A 12,158-nucleotide genomic window follows, 5' to 3' on the forward strand; every position below is an offset into this window, starting at 1 on the left:
AAGTGCTGGAGAAACTCAGTGGGTGTTCTACTGAAAGGTCACTGGACTCACAGTTGATGGGAATGGGTCTTGATACAAATAAAGACATGGGCAGCAAAGATTTAGATGATTTTAAATTTATAGAAGCTAGCATGTGGGAGGTCAAGAGGGTAACAAAGGAATGGATAAGCAGCAGATAGCCTGTGGCAGGAGTGCGTCTAATGTTGTGCAGGTGAAAGTCTGCTGCTTAGTGATAGTGAGAGCTGGAGCTGATATCTAGGGAATGGAGTTTGCACCAAAGACAATTTCTTTCAATATTACATTGGAGGAATTTTCTGTTCATCCAGGATTGGATGTCAGATGTAAAATACATTGCCAATAAATAGGAAGATTGCTCAATGATGGATTGGAGAGAGGTGGCGGTGAAGCAGAGCCAGGTTTTGTCAGTACACACTGTGAAACCGGTGGTGTGTTTTTGGGTGATATCACCAAAGGATAGCATGTAGATCAGAAATATGAAAGCGGCAAAGATAGATCCTCAGGGGACACCAAAGGCAACTGACTATGCAGGTGTGCAAAGAGAAGCCACTGCACTTGATCCACTAACTTTGATTAAAAAGGTAACAATAGAACCAGGAGAGCAGTTCCACCCTGTTGAATGATATGGAACAGGTTCAGAAGGAGAATAGTATGGTCAACAGTTTTAAAAGTGGCAGGCAGGTGGAGAAGGTTAAGGAGAGACCATGTGGTCACATTATTTGATATTTATGACTTTCACGAGCCCTTTAAAGAAATGTGGCAGGTGCAGTCAAAAATATGATCAGAGGGTTTCAAGTGTGAAGTTTCTAGAAAGTTGATTTACAGGAAATAATAACTTCAAGGATTTTGGAGATTAAAAAGGTTGGACATGGGAACGAGAGAGTGACATTTCATGGAGAGAACCATTAACAGTATCAAAATAATTTGAACAAACAAATTATGTAACAGAGTGGAACTCTGCCCTGATGCTCATCTGACAAATGGTGGCAAAGTTTCAATCCGTTTGTAGAGTTTGCGAATGACTTTTCCCCATTATTGCTAGCACTGAACTCGATAATTCTGGTACAGCTATGCAGCATTTTATTGATTTTACAACTGGAGAGTTATTCTCCTTAATTGGAACTCGCCTCATCCCACATAAAGAACTTGATTTGTGCTTTTGTAGCAGACTTATAAACCTGATTTCAACATCATAAACCAATATGGAAGCCAGTAATTGCCATGGCACGCGTAACATTTTGGTTTGCATCACGGTAACAGCACATTGACATTCGAAAATCTTCACTGGATAAATTTGAGAGATCTTTTAAATGCAGTTTTTATTTCAACGATACATCATGATATAATTAACATGCAAACCATTTAACAATTGAAAACCAAAATGTTTAAACTTTGTTAAACAATTTGTCGTGAGCCAGATTTCCCGAGGAGTGGAGATTGCCACTCCGTTCTTTTTCATATAGCGAAAGAGCTCCCCATTTCTGACATAAGTTTCCGATCAAAGCTCCTCCAGAAATACAAATCCAGAGGTCCCTTATGGCGCAGAATAACAGTTGGAAGGTAAACTTACACTGCCTTTTACACAGCAGCCATATGCCATATTCTGAGTCAAAGGTCCAGCATCATAGGGCGGGGGAACGTGAATCGGGTCCTCCGTGATGGGTTTCGGTCCAACAGCAGGGGAAGAGAAAGTCAGGGGAAAATGTCGAGTTCTAGGCAGGGAGGAATTTGTTGTGTCCTGAGGGTACGGGGAGGGGGGGAGTTGCGGGGCGGTGGTAATCGTGTCTGGGGAATATAAAGGGTCTCGAAGAAGTGTAGTGACTTGGGGGTCTGTTTAATACTTACTGAAGGGTTAGACAAGCTTTTTTAATCGTCTAACTTTTCCTAGGAGACTACTTACTTACCTGCAGCAGAATTCCCTGATTTTACATTGATTTTTTTCAAAGGGTTCTAGGCATCGGGAAATAGCCGAATGGAATCCTCAGTTTCCAAGGCAATTCCCTTGGAGTTTGCTGTGCTGGGGATTTCTCAGTATCCCCTTGCCCAACTGCACTTTTCTGCTAAAACGACTGTCTGATCACTGGAAAGTCTGGGCAATTATTTCTGGACATTTTTTTAAAAAGACTACTTGATTTCCTTCATTGGGCGGCACGGTGGCACAGTGGTTAGCACTGTTGCCTCAGCGCCAGGGACCTGGGTTCAATTCCTGACTCAGGCGACTGACTGTGTGGAGTTTGCACATTCTCCCCGTGTCTGCGTGGGTTTCCTCCGGGTGCTCCGGTTTCCTCCCACAGTCCAAAGACGTGCGTGTCAGGTGAATTGGCCATGCTAAATTGCCCATAGTGTTAAGTAAGGGGTATATGTAGGGGTATGGGTGGGTTGCGCTTCGGCGGGTCGGTGTGGACTTGTTGGGCCGAAGGGCCTGTTTCCACACTGTAAGTAATCTAATTGTTTCCCATGGCAAGCATTTCCTAATCTCTGTGTGGGGGAAATAAAGTTACAATGCATGAATAAGAATACAAACTGACCAGTGCAAAGCAATATTTTATGTACCACGTGCTCTTCATAATAAGAGTCATTTAGCTGTATTTGCATTATGAAAAGCAGTAAAAATAGAATGTTTGAGTACGTAGAAAGAAAAATAGCCCTACATATCAAAACATTAAAGTTCTGCTTGTTTGCCCTCAGCAAATGAAAGATTCATTTAGATTCCAGTGGTTCAAAAGCAATTTATTTGGAGAATTCTAGTCCTGTCCAACATCAGACTTGGCATCAATCATAAATCTCCTGTGTTTAAAATGACAAAGCATAATCAAAGCCTTGACCTTAGCATTCTTGTAACCATGTAAATAATTTACACGTGGAGACAAAAATCTTAAACATTAAAAGGCTTACAATGACCAGCTGATTTGAAAAATTAGATTCCAACAATTAGACTTTACATCTCTAGAAAAATTCAGCACGTCTGGCATCTGTTGAGAGAAAGCAGAGTTGACGTTTTGGGTCCAGTGACCCTTCTTTAGAACTGAGAACGCATTCTAAAGAAAGGATTACTGTACCCACAACACGGACTGCTCAAAGAACAGTTAATCTTTTAGGTGAGTTTTAAATATTATAGGGCTCTGGAACAGCTTTGCTTGACACTGATCTGGAATTTGAAGGAGACTGTTTCAAATCTTTCATTCAGAACAAATGCAGTTGTTGTCATCTTGAAATCAACTACTTTAAGCCATATACATGCTGTTAACCTTCAACGGTTATGCTTTTGTTTTACTGATATATAAAACAAGTTCTCATTTGTTAAGTTCAGAACCAAATGATTAATAAAGATGAATGCTAAATAGTATTGTTACTTTCATCAATAGATATTGATTAAATGCTGTTTCAACTAACAAACACTTTATATAGGATCCAATTATTTCAACGTTTGTATTAACGTTGCAGTTGTGAGAAAGCGTCATCAGACCCGAAACGTTAACTCTGTGATTTCTCTTCACAGATGCTGCCAGACCTCCTGGGCTTTTCCAGCAACTTCTGTTTTTGTTTCTGGTTTACAGTATCTGCAGTTCTTTGTTTTTATTTCAATGTTAGTGTTCATTATATTTACAGAAAACTTGAGTTTGAAGAAAATGTACTGCAAAAAGATAGATTCTTTTTATTCTCAATTTATATAAAAACATGCAAGTTAAATACTAGCTCTGATTGTTACATCAAGAAACTGAATCATCATAAGTTGATGTGTAAAAACTGACTTATTTGTTTCTTTCATTGTACAAATAACCTCAAGGGTAGTTAGGGATGGGCAACAACTACTGGCCTTTCTGAAGACATCTCCATCCCATGACACAATTTTAAAAAATAATATAATTAATACTTTGATTAACCACATAATTTGTAAGAAAGCAGGTATCTTAATATAAAAATGCATAGCTTTAACTTATTTGCATATAGATGTTAGAGATTTCTGATGCACCAATAATTTATAACTCAAGTTGAGAATCTTCTTTTAATATTATAGTTATCACATCAATTATGAAATAAGAAAATCAGATTAATACTCAGGTTATCAAGTCATAATAATGTGTGGAAAATATTGAAGAACTCTGGCTTATACTCTGCTGCTATTAGGAAGTCTAAAAGAAGTTTCTCAAGTGTTAGGTCAACCTATTCTAACCACACTTATACAGTTTGCAGATTTAGTTATGAAAATAAGGGTCATAACAGTGCACCCTCCCAGAAGCAACCATTAATTTTCAAGAAAACAAATGTTACATTAATGCATCTGTACTTAACAGGTTTGCAATGGTAATACAAATGCAAGTGGAGAATGTTATCAATGTACTTTACATTTTCCTTTTTCACAGATCACGAGGAACTATGTAGTCAGCAACATGCATCTGAAAAGCAATAATTATTCCCTTTTGAGGCAAGTATTGTTACAGATATAGACAAAAATATATAGTGATATAGATATGAAAGCATACAATGAAACACAGGATAATGACGCAGGGCCTGCAGAAGTTGGGTGTGCAAGTAATGAGTTGATGCAAAGAACAATGTGACTGCTTTACTGCCAGCTTCATAAAGGACTATTTTGTAACAGGATATAGATTCTCGTGGACCTCTTTTCCAACCCAGGATTTATACTATATGCACTGATGTAGTGAAATGTTTATTGCAGTGTACCTTTTTTTCTGTAAGGCGTATAACAAGGGAAACTTAGCACATTTTACTCTGTTATAAGTGTTATATAAAAAAGCAAAATTTGTGCTCTATGTAGTAGAATATGATTGTTCTGTTTACAGTGTGGTTTAGTGTGATTCAAATATGTTTTGTGTTGCTACAACCTTTTAATTTCAGAACTGACTGAAATATTGGCATAGTGGAAAAAGGAGCAATGTTTCACACTGTTTCTACTGCTCCACAGCTCTTGACAGTCTTCAGTTTATGGACCAAACTGCAAACATTGTTGCAAAGTTGGGTGGAGTAATTGTGAATTGGCAAAAAGGAAATTAGTATGTGGTGTTTGTAAAATTGTAAAATGCTGGGTGGTGGGGGGGGGGGGGGAATTGGCATGGCAGCGGCATGGCATGGTCCCTTTAAAAGATTGTGTTATTTCAGGGCTTAAAGATTTAAAATTTCGGTGAGCAGCAGCAGCTGGACCATTTGCAGGTGCACAGAGAGCACCCAAATTAAAACATTTGTATTGAAAGACCATTCAGTTAGCATGCCAAATAGCATTTTCACCAAGATAATAGTCTTTTGAATTTAGCCAATCAATGTGAATCAGGCCCATAGATTCCAAACACTTTTAAATTTAAATCTGATGGTTTTGACAACATAGGACCAATGCTACTGTAAGAAATTGATTTGTCATCAAAGGTAGAAAAAAAGGAGACAGTTGGTCAAAGATTCCAGTGCCATTCAGAGTTAACAGCTCTCACCTGTCAAGAGAGAAATTGACTCTTACAGTCATCTAAGTATTAGAGAAAGCATCATCCATATAATGGTACTAACTATGAAGAAACGACGGAAAACTGCATTGCTGACAGAAGAATCGGAGGAGGCACACTTGACAGAAAAACAATGGAAGAAGGCACAGAAAATTCCAGAAGACATGTAACCTGGCTATAATTTCAAGACTAAATTCTATTTTTCTTTTATGTATGAGTGAGACTTGTAGTTATTGAAGCAACCTACCATTAGAATCTTGCTTAGTTCAGGATTAGTTAGTAGATGGAAGGGATTTATTCGGTGTGTTATTAGTTTAGTTCATTTCTTCACTGTCAGAGTTAGATAAATAAATTGTTATTTATTGATTTTAAATGTGTGTCAGGGATTTATTTTATTTAATCACTAGAAGTAGCTGAGAAGCAGGTTACACCACTTTTCACATTCTTTTTATAGATTATAGGGCAAGGCGCTCCTCTTTGAGAACTAAAACCAAAACACCCAGGAGTGGGGGTTCAACCTTCGCTTTATAAGACCCATAAAATTCCTCCCTCCTAATCATCATGCTTATACTAGCATGATTAAAAGCAGTTTTGACATTCAACAAGAAAGATTAGATAGTTAGCAATTCAGGTTAATAAGCCCTCACCTGAATTGGAAAAGGTCTGAACCTCTAACTATTCCATTTCTCTTCTATTTGGTCTCCCTCAACTTGAGGTCATGCAAAAGTTTGCTTAACTTGCCTTAACCATGTCTTAACTTGCAAGAAACCCCATTCTCCTAACAACCCATGCTTGTTGACCTCCACTGACTCCTTGTTAAGCAAGCACCTTGACTTTAAAATTCTCACGTTGACTTTAAAATTCCTGACTGACCATGCTTCTCTCTGTCTCTGTAATCTTCACCAAGCCCACTATGCTCTGAGATAGCTATGATTCTTTCATTCTAATCTCACGTCTGTTTGATTTTATAATTATTCCACCAATGGTGGCCTTCCCTTCAACTGCCTTGGCCATAAGCTCCGGAATTCCTTTCCTCCATCTTTCCATCCACCTTTCTACTTCAATTTTCTCCTGTAAGATATTCCTCAGATCTACTTGGTTTGACCAAGCTTTTGAACCTCTGTCATGGTACGTCCTTATATAGCACAGGGTTATCCTTTGGTTAAAATGTTCTTCTGAAATGCTTTGGATTTTTGGAATATATTAGAGATGCTATATAAGAATAAATTGTTGTTTTTTTTTCTAGTGCTAATGGTAGCAATCACCTGAAACTTTAAATATCTACTCTTCACCCGTATTGCCATATCTCATGACTGTGTACAACATTACTGTTTTTATGTCAAATTTCCAGCATTGATAGTACTTTGCTTTGAAGGATATCTGTTGAGGCTCATTAATAGTTTTCATGTGACTTTGATTTAAATGGATGGTGATGAAAACAACAAGGGCAAAGCACCTGACCATCCCTAAACATCTACTAATTTCACTTAGGTGCTCATAAATTATAATCCTCCAAAACCAGCAGGTTAGAACTGGAGGAAATTTAAAGTAGACAGCCTGAATTATATCAGTTAATTAGAATTGGGAAGGAAAATAATTAAAAATTACAGTTGATGAAATATAGATAATGACCAACATTTGGAGTCTGAACTGAAATATTTTAGGCATAATCCTTGAGGCTGATCAGTACGGAGGATACCATATTAGTGCCATTCTGACTTAAAATACCAACCAGACCAACATAGTACCTTTGATTTCAAGTATACATAAAACTCCTTTACCTATGGGAATAGTTATTCCTTACCCAAGATATTTTGTATTAATCCGCATGTATGAAAATATTGTTCACATATTCCCTGTAGAAGTATAAACCAATAATTCCACAGCTAAGGGAGGGCAGACAATTTCCAACTGTATAGAAGTAAATGATTTTGCTAGGTACACCCCTGAATATATGAGTCAAAAACTGTGAAAAATGATAAAAATAAGTTGCGCCAATAGTCATTCCCAGTGTTAGTTGACTTGGTGAGCGCTGACAGGTAACTTTGAAGTAGAGAGCTAGAAGATTTCATAATTGCTCATTGTTTGACACTCAGAATAGAGGGACCAGGGAGAGCATACTGTACAACAAAGGTGTGCAATAAAGAACTACAGCAGTCTGTTAGTGCTATTTGAGTGATAATTCTGTGGAACTATTAAGCCTGTGAATATTACTCCAGCTGCAATTACTCTGGCTTGAAGCCAATGAGCCTCCAACATATTCAGCAATGCAAACTTTTGGCAAATGCCTTGCAAACACACCTAACAGACTTTCAGAAGTCTGCAGCTCACTGGTTGGCTGCAATAATAAATTACACATACATAACCAATTTTAACAAAGTAAATTAATTTATTCGCTAGTTCAATAAATTTATAGGGGTTAGTGCTCTATCCCTTTAAATGTTGCGGCAAGACCTTTGAGAATAATTAAACAAATAATTATTAAATTACAAGAATGTACTTAGTAGCATCAATAAAATGAATTGCACTTTTTGGACCTCTGTAGCTACGTACCTATTTAATCCTGAAAGTTGTGAAGAGATATGCATTTTGGGAGGACTAACAAGATAAGGGACTGCACATTGAACAGTAGAATCCTTGGAAGTACAGATGATTAGAGAGGTCTTACTGTGCATGTCCATAGACCCTTGAAGGCAACAGGGTAGCTAGATAAGGTGAAGAAGGTATGTGGGATACTTGCCTTGAATAGTCAAGGCATTGAATCCAAAAGCTTGGAAGTTATTATGAAGCTTTATATAACATTGGTTGGGCCACAAAGGAATATTGTGCATTTCTGGTTGCAAAACTTTAGGAAGGACATGATTACACTGGAGGGGATAAAGAAGAGATTCACCAGGAAGTTGAAAAGTTGTTTCCACAGATTGGGGAATGTAGAACACAGGGACTCAGTCTCAAGAAAAGGGCCAATCATTTAGGACTGAGATGAGGATATCCCTTTCATACAAAGGGTTGTGAATCTACATAGCTAAGCCTATGAAGAATAGCAATATCAATGGATCAAATACTTGATTATTTGGTTAATCTCATTTTGATACTAATGTAAAACCTTATTTAACTCATTCAAATATAGTTGATGTCACGATAACAACTTGCACTTATACTGTGTCATTATTTTAGATAACACCTCTATGAAGTGTTATGGGATGTTTATCAGCCAAAAGTGAACACTGAAGAAGATAAAGAAATATTGGAAGTGAGACCAAAGTCTTGGTGAAAGAGGTGAATTTTAAGGAGGATCTTAAAAAGAGGAAGTGCAGGTAGAGAAGTGGTATATCTTAGGAAGGAAATTTCATACTATGCAGCTTTTAGAGGCCTGGCAGGTTGGTTGATTTGAGTCACAAAGATGAGGTTGGATGAGGCTATAAAGGATTTAATAGGAAGATGAGAATTGGGCTTTGGGCCGATGTAAGTCGCCTATGACCTGAGCGATTGATGAGTGGATCTGAGAAAAGGATGAAATTTGCAGCAACAGTATAGATGTTGTGACAAGAATTGAAGATAATGGTGAAGATTTTGCTTTCAGTAGTGAATGAAGATGTTAGCGTGGGTTGCACTTAACAGCTGCCCAGACTTTTGTGCTTTTAAATGGCAACTTCTGGCCATTAGGAATTTGAAACAGTTCCTTCTACAGGGGATCTGGGACCAGTCTGAGTGGGATAATCGCGTATCTTCTCAGGCAATTGAATTGTAAAAGTCTCAGTGAGTCACACATATAATATTTACACAATTGTAAATGGTGTACAGTAAATGAAATAGATGGAAAGAAAGATAAAACAAGGGATAAAAGATTGGAAACTATATTTTCATTTTACTTAGATTACTTAGGCCCAACAAGTCCACACCAATCCGCTGAAGCGCACCCACCCAGACCCATTCCCCTACACCTAACACTACGGGCAAGTTAACATGGCCAGTTCACCTAATCTGCACATTTTTGGCCTGTGGGAGGAAACCGGAGCACCCCAGAGGAAACCCACGCAGACACGGGGAGAATGTGCAAACTCCACACAGTCAGTCGCCTGAGATGGGAATTGAACCCAGGTCTCTGGCACTGTGAGGCAGCAATGCTAACCACTGTGCCACCGTGCCACCCACAAATTTATTTTCTGTTAATAGCAGAGATTTAAACAAAATGAGATGTCAAGTGATGAGGTTTCACACTTGTAAAAGTTAATTTTCAGTGCCATGGAAGTCCTTTGAAAGTAATTTATGACTTCAATGCTGACTAAAATTCCAATCACATTTGAATGAAGAAGATTTTCCAAGCTTATTTAGTGAGTGTTTGTTGGATAAATATTGGAAATTCACACCACTATATGTATTTCAATTCCAAATCTTTCCCTGAGGTACCAGTATCACAAAGCTTGTGGAGGAGCAGGTCAAATTGGACAAGTTTTGCTGTCCGTATGCAGAACATATGGCATTAATATATAACTTAATATATTTAATGATGAACATTGATAGGATTCACTAGTATTCTTACTGAAAGGCCTAGACTGATGGCTTCAGTCTTATCTATACTTAACTGAAGGAAGTTTTGAATCATTCAATTCTACATGTCAGATGAGCAATCTTACAACACAGGCCTTATAAGGGTTAAGAGAGATGTTGGAGAGTGAGCATTTTGTTGCTTTTTTTAAAAACAAAAGATAATGTTAACAGCAGTCGTAATGTTAAGATACACTGCTCCTTATGTGAAAGAGGCGCACAAAGACAGTGTAAACTACAGCTCAATTAATTAATACATTTTCAGTGCAATCAGAATCAGAATTTATTTTTAAGTCTCAGCCCAGGACTTGTGTACAAAAATCAAGGCTGACATAATTAAACCATGAAACTAAGGCTCCATCTGCTCCCTCAGGTAGGTTTATAAATTCCCCTGCCATTATTACAAAGAAGGCCTGGAGGAGTTTTGTGCAGCTAATATTTATTTCTCAATCAACATCTCAGAAACAGATATCCGGTCATTAAATGTATTGTTGCTATTTGCGATTCAAAAATTGGCTGCCACATTTCATATTTAACCTATTCTATTATTCTTTCTTTCATGCATGGCCAATGGTAATGTAGATACATATTATCGGAAACTTTTGTATTGAGGGATAAATGAAAATTTAGACACAATTACTTCATGATGAAGTGCCAAGAAAGTTATTTTAGAATCCAACTACCTGATGAAAACCAAGATACATGCTTAGTATTTGTTATGTTCATAGATTGCATTCTTTCTGATATTTTGATAAAAACTATTAAAATACTTGCAGATTTTGCAACTAAGACTTTTATGAATTTTTCTTGCTCCTAATTCAGAACATGCTTACTCCACTTGGAAATCAGATCCGTTGTTAGTTTAGTAAGGGGAATATTCAATTACTAACAAAAATACAAATTGCTCTGAAGGCTCTGGCAGCATCTGTGGAGAAAAATCAGAATTAACATTGTGGGTTCAGTGAACTTTCCTCAAAATACAAATATTCATCTATTTCTCCTTAAGCTTAAACACGTGCCAATACATAGCTGCCAAAGTTCATGATACCGTAATTTTTCATATTCATTATGTGGGAGTTGCCTCATTTCCTTTTCTTAATTTGATTCCAATAAGCAAATCATAGTGTCTCTTGTTCTGCCATGATGAGTCTGATTTCATAACAACACAATATGGTTTGCCCCATTATTTCATAATTGTCTTTAAATATAAGATCTAAACAAGAATCAGGTTTGGTTGGACTATGACAGTTTCCAACAAGAGAGAATCTAAACATCTCCCTTTGATGTTCAAATGCATTGCTGTTAATGAATCCTTCATCAAGAACATCTCAAGATTACCTTGGCCAGAAACTAAATTGGACCCAGCCATATGAATGCTGGTAGCTACAAAAGTTGGTGAGATGTTTCTCACTCTGCAGCAAGCAATGTGTCTTTTGAATCCCCAAAGCCTGTCCAGCAGCCACAAGCACAAGTCAACAGTGTGATGGAATACCCTCAACTTGCCTATATGAATGTAACAACATCCAAGTAGTATGACATCATCCAAGAAAAAGCATCTGGAGCCCCATGTTTACTGTTGGTGGTGGCTGTCCTGCTACCAGACCGAAAGGCAAAAAAATAAAACCCTGCTTTGGTGGTCAGTAGGGCCCTGAGCTAAATCTTATCAATCAGTCAGAGGGCTGGCAACTTGGCAGACTCAACAGTACGACCAGAAAAGGGGTCCACTACTGACGCTGCGACTGAACAGTAAGCACAGAAGAATACACATGTGTCCTTACAACCAGATAAATGTGATCTTTAGGTAGTGGAGCCATTCAGAAAGGCCCCAGTGAGAGCTGAGAAAGATTGGTGAGAGCAAGTGGTACCTTTGGACAGTAGCAGCCATTGCTAGCCAGAGGATCATTCAGTGGGTTCAAGGCTGCCTGAAAGATAGAAAGACAGAGCAGTTGAATAGGTAGCTGGAGAAATGGTCCAGGAGAGAAAATGTTAGATTCCTGAAGCGTTAAGATCATTTCTGGGGTGTGGAGAAACTATACAAGTTGGCCGTACCACATCTGAACAGGAACAAGAATAACATCGTTATAAGCACAGTGTCCTTGCAGCAGTATACAAATGATAGTTGCTGCAGCAGGCTGAGAT

The 12,158-nt window shown here is 37.9% G+C and overlaps 1 protein-coding gene across 1 annotated transcript in view; it reads right to left on the bottom strand.

The window, feature by feature from the left end:
• The window catches only part of LOC132822762 (nucleolar protein 4-like), a 278,882-nt gene extending 266,956 nt beyond the window's left edge, over positions 1-11,926 (bottom strand). Inside the window, exon 1 of the mRNA XM_060836076.1 lies at positions 11,885-11,926. The gene's annotated coding sequence lies outside the window, so the exon portion shown is untranslated. The remainder of the gene's footprint in view (positions 1-11,884) is intronic.
• Positions 11,927-12,158: the final 232 nt, after the last annotated feature.

The sequence above is a fragment of the Hemiscyllium ocellatum genome, chromosome 15, assembly GCF_020745735.1.
Source record: "Hemiscyllium ocellatum isolate sHemOce1 chromosome 15, sHemOce1.pat.X.cur, whole genome shotgun sequence".
In the NCBI taxonomy this organism is placed as follows: Eukaryota; Metazoa; Chordata; class Chondrichthyes; order Orectolobiformes; family Hemiscylliidae; genus Hemiscyllium; species Hemiscyllium ocellatum.